Below are 12,255 nucleotides of genomic sequence, written 5' to 3' on the forward strand. Positions count from 1 at the left end.
CCCACAGACGGTGTTTAATCCCTGTTCTCCTTGAAGTACCTCCCATGGTACGCCAGAAGTCGGCCAGGCCCATCTGCGACCAAATCTCCATGGCCTCCTCATCAGCACGAAGAGCTTTAAAAGCCCTCTGAACCTCCACCAAGGACCAGAAAGTACGAAACAGCTTTCCATCGGCCTACAGGTGAACGAGTTAACTCCAAACCTATACAAATACAAAATACAAATTCAAAACGCAGTACAAGACTCACCATGCCAGCGCGAGGCCGCTGAGACAAGTGCCACTCTAGCCGAAACACCAGGTCGGAAGGGCTCCAACCAGTACCAGCAAAAGTAGGCGCATCCCGGGGAACCATACCCCCGTCTTGCGCGTTTATTGCAGCCGCTTCATCATCCGAAGCGTCCTCCTCAGCAGCTCGAACCACCGACGATTCGACGAGCTTTCTCCGAGTGTGACGAGGCATACTAAAATCAAGTAGAGTACAAGGTGTCAAAATTCTAAAGTGGGGGCTATCCTATACTAGCCTAAACAAAGTCAAAATAAAATTTCAAGATAAATCCCCAGTGGACCTCTACTTCAAGGTACAAGTTCAACAACAACGCCTAGGCTACCCACGCCAAAGCAGGTATACAAGTTCAAACACCAACGCCTAGGCTATCCATGCCAAAGCAGGTATACAAGTTCTACATCAACGCCTAGGCTATCCATGCCGAAGCCGATACAAAAAGATACTTTCAAGAAATCTCAAAAAAAAATTCAAGTCTACAAGTTCCAACAGTTCAAGTTCAAGTGGCTATCAAACAGTCTTCTACAAGATTCAAAAAACTCAAACATACAAGCATCATTTCAAAATAGGAGAAAATCAAAACTACATGCAATCCTAGAGTTATTTTATAAGCAAAACATGAAATACTTACATGGACAAGGCAAGAGCAAGACCAAGGGCAGACAATTCTACCTTTGAGAGAGAAAGAAAACAAGAAAGCAAGAAGTGCTCCTCAAAATGGCACGGCAAGGGGCGCTTATATTGGGCAGCCCCGCGCCGTACGCCGCCCCACCGGCCAGCGCTGCCCACTGCATGCGCAAATCTTCAGCGCGCGGTCTCCCGTGCTAATTGCACGTCCTTTGCTGCTACGGTCTTCCGCACCAAGCATCAAATGTCGCATCAGACCATCCATCGGAAATGCGGGTATACATCTGTATCTCCAAGTACAAACAGGTGAATATTTCAAGAATACAAAGTCCAAAAAATACAACGAATCAGGCGTTCAACTCCCAACGGACCCATGCTCCGGGAAAGTAAGTCGAAATTTCAAAATTCTAAGGGCCAGTAAAAAGCTCTTATCCCCAGTGAGGCACATCCCCAACGGATTAGCTCCGGGTAATCAAAAATTCGAAAATTCAAAAAAATTCAAGATTCAAAATTTTCGATGCCAAGCTCCGTTCTGAACTGAAGACGGAAAATTACAAGTACAAACCGGAGTCATCACCACCCTACCGAGGTTGACTCTATCCTTTTTTCTAACGCCTATTTTATGCAGGTACCGGCGTACAAAGAGTGGTCTCGACTGCAGAACATCTTGATCATTCTCCGTCCCTTTGGAAATACTTTGACTTGCGCTTTCCTAACCGAACGCTCAGTCAAAGTGGGGGCTTCTGTAGAAACCTAATTTTTGTCTCCCCTCTGGGATGATGATGATACCATTATCTTTACTAGGTGATTGGAATAACTCCAGGCGGAAATCCCCATTGCTAAGAATACTTCCAAAATTCAAGATCCAAAATCCAACCCCCGAGACCGTTCCCCTTTCGGTTCTCGGTACAAAATACAACTTTCCAAATCCAATTTCAAAATCCAAGTACAATCTCATCTAGTCTACCATCCCATTGGTTTTACTAAGCCTTTTCCACTCAAAATCATATAAGGCAAGTCAAATTCGGGCGCCGACCCACAAAACCGAGCATGCCGGGCCCCGTCCCGTAAAACCGGAATTCAAAACCCGAGAAAGGCTTGTGTTTTAGACGCTAAATGATGCCTTAACCTCCAAGCAAATACAAAACGCCAAACCTAGTACTATTCGTACAACGGGTACAACACTACAAGACGAAACAAGGACGGAGCCCGCGTCCTTGATTTGGCGGCATTCAAGCCACGTCAACAGCGCACTGCGCTGGTCCAACGTGCTGCGCTGGCGTGTGCTGGCGCCTTGCACCCATTCCTCCTATAAATACCCCTCATTTTCAGCATAATGAGGAGGAGAACAACAATACAACGTCGTAATTCTGACATTACGCCTCAAAATACAACTAAAATACTCCTCAAAAACACATACAAATTCCTAAATTCTAAGCAATTGGGAGCTCTTGCCTAAACCTGAATAGGTAAATCCGAATCCCATTCTAATCAACTATGTTGCTTTGATTTCAAAATGATTAGCAAGTTGGTGTTTTTTATCATTAAAAACACCACTTGCAACAATCATACATGTTTTCTAAAAATACAAACTTTTTCAAAATTCAAAATGCAAACTTTCAAGATTCAAAGATGTCCAAAGTTGTTTACAATCACCTCTTTGGACTAGAATCGCCTTCAAGTATGGGTTAATCAAATATGACACCTTTTAACATTTAAGGGTTTAGTCTTTTGAGATTCAAAACTCCATTTTTCAATATACAAATTCAAGTTTTCAAATTTCAAGAACCCACCATGGTTAGGGTTGTTCATGGTTACTTCCCTAAACTAGGATCCTTTCAAGTTCAAATTTCAATTATTTCAAGTTCAAAACTTCAATATTCAAGCTTTCAAGTTCAAGTTTAACATGCAAAATCTAGGATACTTGGGTTGAGCAACCTCTCCCAAGTTGAGATTTTTGGCTTTGAATTCGTGTCCGGAGCCGCTTGGCGTTCGAATCTCATGTGCCCAAGTACAAGTTTCAATTATGCACCTTTCAATATTGCAATTTCAATATCGCACCTTTCAATACCGCAATTACAATATCGTACTTTCAATACCGCAATTTCAATATCGCAATTTCAATATCGCACTTTCAATTCCGCAATTTCAATTCCGCACTTTCAATTCCGCATCTTTACTTGCCTAGTCCATTTCTAGGCAATGTGGACCTACTCCCTAGTCCATTTCTAGGGGGTCTTGTATTTAATAATTCCGCACTTTATTTAGTATTGTGATGTTGCTTTATTTGATTTATTGCTTTCATCACCGCACATGCTAAATACAACAAAATACAAAGGTTACATCACGCTTAACAAATATAATTTCTTGGACAAACCGACCTTAGGTTCCTTAAATTAATCTTTAAAGCAAAGTGACCACCATACAAAATAGGTATTCAATTTGCTCTAAATTCAAACGCACATAGTCTAATCTAGGGTATATTTTCGAAAATATTGTGCCAACGTACTTGAATATTTCTAAAGCTCGCGGAATAAGCATTTCGTTCCCATGCCCGGATCTCACCCATCCGTTTCGAGAATTCAAATCCTTATCCAAAATAGAGTCACTTGCGGTCCCTCCAAACGAGACTTTAAACAATGTTTGGTGGCGACTCCTTCGAGGTACAAAAATTCTATGGTTTTCTAAAGAACCGCCCCTCTTGTAGAACGGAAAACAAGTTTTGCACAAAAAAACCCCCTACAGCCGGTTACACCTCAATCCTTATATAAATGGAAAAGAAACTACCACTTCTTCCCATATATAAAGGATGCACGCGCTAGAAAATTCAAGCCCAAAGAATACGCACGCCAGAAAATTCTGGCGCATAATTATTCTCATTCAGAAAACTTTTGGGCCACCTCTCCCTTCGTATACCGCAAATGACCGTCAGCTTTACTCTATTTTCTTCCAGCAGAAAGAGTATCAGGTTTTCAAATTATTATTTCATATAATATACTTATTCCGTTGGCCCACTGACAGGCAATGACATTTCGAGAAATAACCGTGCCCCACTTTAGGTAACATTTTTCTAAAAAAATACTAGTCATTTTTACGTTCAAGTTAGAAGTCCAGACCTTCTTCCCATTAGAGGTCCCGATCCTCGTCCCAAGTTAGAAATCTAGATTTTCTTCCCATTAGAGTTTCCTATCCTAGCGCGCTGTTAGAAATCCATATCTTCTTCCCATTAGAGGTCCCGATCCTCGTCCCAAGTTAGAAATCTAGATTTTCTTCCCATTAGAGGTCCAGATCCTCGTCTCAAGTTAGAATTCCAGATCTTCTTCCAATTAGAGGTCTCGATCCTCATCACTAAGTTAGAAGTCCCGATCTTTTTCCCATTTAGAGGTCTTGATCCTCGTCCCATGTTAGAAGTCTAGATCTTCTTCCCATTAGAGATCCCAATCCTCGTCCCAAGTAGAAATCCAGATTTTCTTCCCATTAGAGGTCTTGATCCTCGTCTCAAGTTGGAAGTCCAGATCTTCTTCCCATTAGTGGTCCCGATCCTTATAAGAACCGTTCTATTTCCCATTAGAGGTCCCGATCCTCAAAATCCCTGATCTTCTCCCCATTAGAGGTCCCGATCCTCAGAAGTTCCGATCTTCTTCCCATTAGAGGTCCCGATCCTTAGAAATCCCGATCTTCTCCCCATTATAGGTCCTGATCCTCAGAAGTCCCGATCTTCTCCCCATTACAGGTCCCAATCCTCGGAACTCCCGATCTTCTCCCCATTAGAGGTCCCGATCAACGTTTCGAGTTTAAAATTTACTTGTTACTCATCCTTGTTTCATGTTTATCCCTTCCTAACTAGAAAAGGTCTTTTCATCTTTTTCCCGTATTCCGTCACCCTAAGTGAAAATTAAGTATTCCGTTTTCGAAAAACTCCCTTCACCGTTTAAACGTCTTCAATGACTTTGAGAGAAGTCAATTCAAGTTAGTAGATTCCCAATGACTCGTGAGGGAACTGTTGGCATTCCTAGTGATGACCCTTAAGTAAAACGTTATCACTTGGGGGTCGTGAGACCCTCGCTTAAACTTGGTCTTAACAGGAATGAGTTTTAGACGCACTCCGTTTACCAATAATTTTATTATCGTCTTGCCCAGAATCAATCAAAGTGGGGGCTAACTGTAGACGCCTACATTTGTCCCTAGGTCTGAAGCGGTATGGTCAATGATGAAACTATAACTCACTTGCCAACAATGCACTGTGATTAGCTGAAGAACGACCCTCGACTGAATGAAGAGACCATCCAGAGTAGAACATGTTAAATATAGTAATTTCCATAAATAAAAAGCTTCCTAAAATAAAATATAGATGTACTTATTCGCATTCGCATCCCGATACTGCTTAATGTTTGGTTGCATGGGTAGAAATATAGAATACAATTGTCCGCATTACAGCACACCTGTATGCGCCACAATTTTCTAGTGCTTGCCTTCAGCCTCTAGAATAACATAGCTCGGATAATAACACTTCCCAAACTCATACTTATTAGGCACAATACATGTAAATGATAACCCAAGTTACTTAAACAAGCTTGCGAGTGCCTAAAATACACTCGTTAGCCCGTTTAACAAATGACACATCCTTACAAAGTCAAAACCTGTCTTATAAATTATGATTTGGATCATGCAAATAACATGATTGTATAGTCCTTGGAATAATATTTACATATACTTATCATACGCCAAATCCGATTTAAAACGAATAAGTTATAAGGCGTTTACTTGGGCTTTGCTAAAACGGACCAACCTCCACTCTTTGGGCCAAAACTTCAGATTTACAAATGCCATTGATGCGAGACTGGCAGCATTAAAAATTTGGATTCCGTAGCTTTTCGACAAGATATTATTTGTAAGAATCCAAGTTTGTATTAAAAAGTTATGAGCTGTTAAAGATCAAATTATCTGGAAATCCGCAGATCTGCCTGCGCTTGAATTTTCTAGCGCTGGCATAACATACGCTGGAAATTTCCAGCGCTCACAAGGCGAGCGCCACTTTTTTTTGCCCTTGCTGTTTGATTATGGCTGAAACTAAAATTCCTTGAAATTCTATCTGGGTTACTCTAGAAATTACTAGCGCACACATGGCCAGCGCCACTTTTTTCTGGCAATGCCATTTGATTTTCACCGAAACTCGAATTTTTCAAATGTCTATCTTATTTTGAATACCTACCTTATAAATACAGCCCTTCTGCACCCCAATTTCGATCATCAATTTAGTCTCACTCCTATGATATTCTGAATTCTCTCTTCCCTCTCTGGTATACTAAATTTATGTTGAAGTCCCGCCCCGTATTCGTAATAGTTATGTCGTATTAACTCTTGTTAAGCAAAACCTGTCCGTACAACTATTCAAACCATCCCCATTACTAGAAAAGTTCTAGCCAATTCACAAGCCAAAACCAAGGAATTAAAGAGGAAACTCTGCCGGAATTGAAGGAAGGATAAGGATCTGAAAGTTAGTATAAAGGTTGTTCTAAAGCTAAAAGGACGCTTTGCTAAGGCGTAGGATATACTGTAATCTGAAATCTACTTTTTAATTGCTTTCACCAACTTTATAAATATTTTCATGTAATATGTTTTATTAATCACATCTAATAAGATAATCTCTGGACAAAACTGATTATTGCTAAGCTCCCTAAATCAATCTATATCACTATTTTGACGACTGTTTATTTTATTATCTATGAATTCAAACCAACTCAGATAAGTAATGTAGCATAACGCATGTTTCTTTTGTCGTCGCATTGAACTAGTAAGGATTGTCGCGTGGGCTAATAATGGGCACTCCCCGTATTAGTAAACGTCTCCCGTACTCTCAATCTCTACTCCGCTGGTTGTACTTTGAGCTATCTCCACAACAGGGATCACAAGGAAGCCTATGGTCGTTGTGAGTCAAATATGTTTGCACTCCAGGCATATCATGATTACCGAATTTTGTCAGTTTTCTTCAATGTTGTTATAAAATTGAGTTCTGACTCCTAAAGACTAGTAAAAAGAGGCTAACGCACTCCCACAGTGAGTTCCTATTTACTTAATATGATTGCCACATCCAGGGGAAAGTCGTGCGCGCCATATCTTTAAATGCCTGTCGTGTTTTTTGACCCCCTCACACCAAAGCATGTGGATTATTAGGCCCTTTGGAGAATAGAAGCTCATTCTCATACTTAGAAAAATAAATCTACGTCTTTCAAGTGGGCTCATTAGTCCCTTTGGAGAATAGAACCCCGTTCTCATACTTAGAAAAATAATCTAAGTCTTTTAAGCATGTTGCTTCATCGCTCTCCCAGGAATTGGGCTAATTAGGCTCTATTGGAGAATAGAAGCCCATTTTCATACTTCGAAAGATAATCTAAGTCTTTCAAAGCATGGTGCTTCGTCGTTCGCCCAAGCACGGAGATCATTAGTCTATTTGTAGAATAGAAGCTCATTCTCATACTTAGAAAACTAATCTAAGTCTTTCAAATATGGTGCTTGTTTGCCCAAGCATGGAGCTCATTAGACCGTTTGGAGAATAGAAGTTCATTCTCATACTTAGAAAAATAATCTAAGTATTTTAAGCATGGCGCTTCATTGTTCGCCCATGCATGTGGCTCATTTGCCTTTATTGGAGAATAGAAGTCAATTGTCATATTTAAAAAGTAATCTAATCCCAACACTGCGCAAAATGGCAGCCAACCGCGCACAAAATGGCAGCCCAGTACCTCGCAAATCACAGGCCAAAACCACTAAAAATAGAAGCCCATCCGTGTGCAAAGTGGAAGCCAAGCTGCGACAAATGGCAGCTCATCTGCGCTCAAAAATTAAATGGCATCCCAGTACTGCGCAAAATGACAGCCATGAAACACGCAAAATGTCAACCCAACATCGCGCAAAATGGCAGCACATCCGCGCGCCCAATGTAAGCCTAGTTAACCGTAAAATGGCAGTCATGTACCACGCAAATTGGCAGCCTAGCGCCATGCAAAATGGCAGCAAAACCGCACAAAATGGCAGCCCAGCCGCACGCAGAATGGCTGCCCGCGTACATCATGTAAAGCCCAAGATCGTTACTTATTCAAAATATTTTGTGAAAACCCAAAAGACAAAATAAATCCGCCAAAGTACAGAGTCTTCAACCAAGCTCTCAAATTTGGCGGGGGGCTAATGTTCGGGCCCCCGATGGGACCCTAATTCTAGGAAATTACCAAAATACCCCTCATAAGGGAAATTACTCAAATAGCTCCGAACGCAAACCTTCTGATGGGCTTAGACTAGAATCTCGGGGCCCAAATCTTAGCCTCCAACAGGGCGAGGATTTTATACCCCTACAATTGCTCATATATACTAATAGTGTCATCTTCCATTACTATAAATATGTCATGCCTATTCATTACTTAGGTATGCAACGATTCCAAAAGCACATTCGTTCTCTACTTTCTCTTTCTACAAGAACTGACTTGAGCATCAGAGATGATTTTCTCGGTAACCCCCTGGAGCCAGTTTACGTTTGTCCTTTTGTAGGAAAATACAACAGCCAAATACTCAAATACGGCAGCCAAATACTCAGAAACAATAGCCCGGTTGACGAAAACGGTTCGGCTGGTTGACAGAGCTTTCCCTATTTTATACTTAGCATTTTTTTTTTGCAGAAACAGTACTGAAAAGGAGACCATCAAACGCATATTTAACCGAAAATGGACAACCTCGTCCTCGACTTGGAGGGTGCGAATAACTAATTAACTACATCTCTCTTCATTGTAGCCGACATTAGCATCTCACCTACACTATCTCGCACCTCACTTTGGTAGGAGGGTCTTGGCGTAGTGTCGCTGCTTCAAACTCACCAGTTATTTCCTTCTCAAAGACCCACAATAACATAAGTTCCAAATTTGGCACAAATTTGGCATACAAATTTCATAATCACCATCCATAAAGGGGCATGCATATTTTAATCAACTCGATCATTCGCACCTAAATCCATCCTCATTAAAAGGTCGATCATGCTAGCATCAAACCCCATTCTCAACATCATACCTCGAACAAAAGACCATTTATCTCGATTCTAACAAAAAGAAAACAATTCTCTTTCGCTCTTCCTCTCTTTCATTCTCCCGTCTCATCTCGGCCCGTCCCCTTCTCCCTCTACTTCTACTCTCTCATTCTATGTGGTTAGCTAATCCTGGGTGATGATAAAGGTCGTAAATTTCAACAACATTCAGTTGTCAAAGTCTTACGTGCCGGATTATAAATGGTACATATGGGCGCCAATTAGGTCGTGCACTATCAAATATTTTTACAATCAATGCAATATTTTACTATGAAAATATGTAAAATAAGATACTTGATACAAAAAAAAAAAAATTCCTATACAAATCATTAATGTTTTTTGAAATAAAAAGTTACACTATTCAATTTGTCAATTAGAATATTAAGATTTTTCTAACTACCTTTTTTTGTAACATGTATATTAGGTTATATAAGATAAATATTTTAGTTTTCATTTCAAATCATGAAACATAAGTGATGTGACCAAAAATGGTAGTCCACCCTGGACCAATCACAGAGCTACACGTGACACCATGTATGCCCACCAGGCAGTTGTTCTGAATATGAAAGAACTACTTTTAAAACAGAAAAGTCCAAAACGCCTAGAAGCCCATATCTCATATAACACACTAAGCCCACTATCCACACTACATGATAAAGGACATATGTCTTCATATTTGAGGGTAGCCAATCAGGTAACTAGGGTTTGGGAAAAATCCCAAAACCCTAGCCTTATAAATATTTCATATCCCAAGGTGAAAGGCAATCAATTCATTCTCACCTACCTTAATGTTTTTGCTCTTCCTTCTCTCTAGAATATTATTTTCTCCCTCTGTCACTACTACAAAATCCCTGTTTTGTCGATGCTCTGTGCTCGACGCTGGGGTAGGGGCGTTAGCACATTATTAGAGCCTTTAGGCGCCATCAATTATCTCGTCTGTCTTCCGCGTCGAGATATTGGCGATGTTGCTAATTCTCACGCACATGCCTTGCACGTGTAGTCTTCAACCGCGAGTTCAAGTTATGGAAAACACCTACTCTGACTCTCTCTCTCAGTTCTCAACCCTAACTCCCCACACTTCTCATCTCCTTTCTCCAAATCTTTTCAATTCTCATGAAGGTATAAAAATGATCCAATCGATCTCCATCAAAAGTATCAATTTCCTCTTTTCCAAATCGTCTTATGGTTTCAGATTTCTTCTTTCGGAGCAGATCTCGCTGAAAGTTTCGGACAAATGACCAACGGGGAAGTTAAGACAGTGCCCAGATCGGCGTCGTTCATTATGGGAAAAGAGTTGCAGATCTAGGAGATGGTGATAACTCGCTAATTTTGTATGTCTTCCCGTTTGGAGACGCACAAACCCTCTATCACTCACCAAATTCTCAACCTCTTTGATATATTCCAACCTTCAAGATCGACGAGTTAATTTTTGCTCGAATAATGAGTTTCAGGTAATTTATTTTCTCTGAAATTTAGAATGTCTAGGGTTTTCATTTAATTATTCATCTTGAATATATTTTATTTTCGGATGTTGCTATTTCAGTTCTTGTTTCGGATTAATTTTCTTAACCTTTTTCTCATTTTCAGTTTCCTCAATTAGTTGGTTAATACGAGTAAGATGAGTAATTTTATTTTTGTTAAATCTTTCTCAACTTTTATATTTTCTATGCGTTCGATTCTTCTCCCAAGTTGTATTTTTCAAACCAAATCACTCATACAAATCGAGTTGCGTAGATATTTAACTGCAATTGGCCAGAAATCTTATTGTTAGTCTTCCGAATCAGAAAAGGCTTGGTATTAATACATTGTTTTCCCTCAATCAGAAAATCCAATCTATGGGCGTAGAGTCACAATTGAAACCATCTACTGCTCTTTTACAATCAGACTGTAGGCAAGTATTAATACATTGATTTCCCTCAATCCACTTCAAAGCTTCTAGTATACCAATATCTTCTGCAGTTAGCGAGTCTGTGGTGATGAACACACCAACTATGGTACCCTCGCCTTTGCTGGGCTCTGCGCGCCAGTCTACTTGCTAGCATGACGCATTTCCATATTTCATTAATATTCTCGCTTGTTCTTATCCATGATAGTTATATGTCTATATGTTTACTAAGTAGTTCCAAGTTGTAAATTTTCCTAAGATTTTGGATTTTAATTTAGGAAAGTTCCTCTTTGGATTTCTTCTTTTAGATTCTTGTTGAAGTTGATAATCGGCAAGAATTTTTTTTTTTGACCCAGGGAGAAATAGCAGCAGCATTCGTGACTCTTTTTCAACGGTGTCAGGACTAGCAACTGCAGACGTGGTAGAAATCCCAATACCATATGTTGTTGCAGAAGTTTCTATTAAGCGTCTAGCCTCTCTCAACAAGCCTGAAATCCCAATACTTGTTGTGGGATGTCTGTTTGCAATTGCCATTGGTGCAATATTTCCAGTATTTAGTATAATATTTGCTAGTGCGGATTGAAATGTTTTACAAGCCACCAGATATCTTGAGAAGGGATTCGAGGCTTTAGTTGGAGACGCATTGGGTTTTCTTATCAAAATATTTCCTCTGCTATAACTGGTTTGGTCATTGCTTTCCTTGCAAACTGGATTCTGGCATTGATAGTCCTCGTCTTAATCCCTCTCATAGGAATCAGTGGTTATCTCCAAGTAACGTTTATGCAGGGATTTAGTGCTGATGCGAAGGTTCTTCATCTCTTCTTTCTTTCATTCTCTATCTACATTTGTAATTTTCACCAAATTTCTTTGTTCTTATGTTTATGTTTCTGCAGAAGAAGTACGAGGAGGCTAGCCAAGTTACCAACGATGCAGTTGGGAGTTTCGTGTTTTCTGAGTTATTCGAAGGTCAGGCTTCCTCAATTGAATCTTTGTTTGAAACTGGATGCTCAATTTTGTGCAGGTTTCTTTTCCTCCAAAACTGAGTGATCAACCGATTTGTCAAAGGAGTTTTAAAAGTTCTAAACTTTTCTAACAAACATTTATTAAGTACTTAGGTTTTTTCCCCTATGTATTTGTTATGTATAATGATTAATTGAAATGAGTTGGTTGAATTAGTAAGTTAATTGAATTAATTAGTATGTTAATCACTGAATTTATATTAGTTCTTCAATTTTTGGAGTTGTAAAGGTTCAGTTTAGTGAAAAATGTATGTGTTTTTCTTATTAGAGAAGTTTTATTGTATCCCCGATCCGCAATGTTATGTTATTATATGAAGACCCTAAGTTTGTACAATTTCTGAAAATGCAACGATCTCGTTCATCCTAGATAGT

At 39.8% G+C, this 12,255-nt stretch overlaps 1 long non-coding RNA gene across 1 annotated transcript; it reads left to right on the forward strand.

The window, feature by feature from the left end:
* The first annotated feature begins 9,841 nt into the window (after window positions 1-9,841).
* Window positions 9,842-12,255, forward strand: LOC110777113 (uncharacterized). The gene is made up of 3 exons (XR_002530327.2): window positions 9,842-10,430; window positions 11,221-11,671; window positions 11,758-12,255. It is a non-coding gene; the product is annotated as an uncharacterized lncRNA (long non-coding RNA).

This window comes from Spinacia oleracea, chromosome 1 (genome assembly GCF_020520425.1).
Source record: "Spinacia oleracea cultivar Varoflay chromosome 1, BTI_SOV_V1, whole genome shotgun sequence".
NCBI classification, from domain to species: Eukaryota; Viridiplantae; Streptophyta; class Magnoliopsida; order Caryophyllales; family Amaranthaceae; genus Spinacia; species Spinacia oleracea.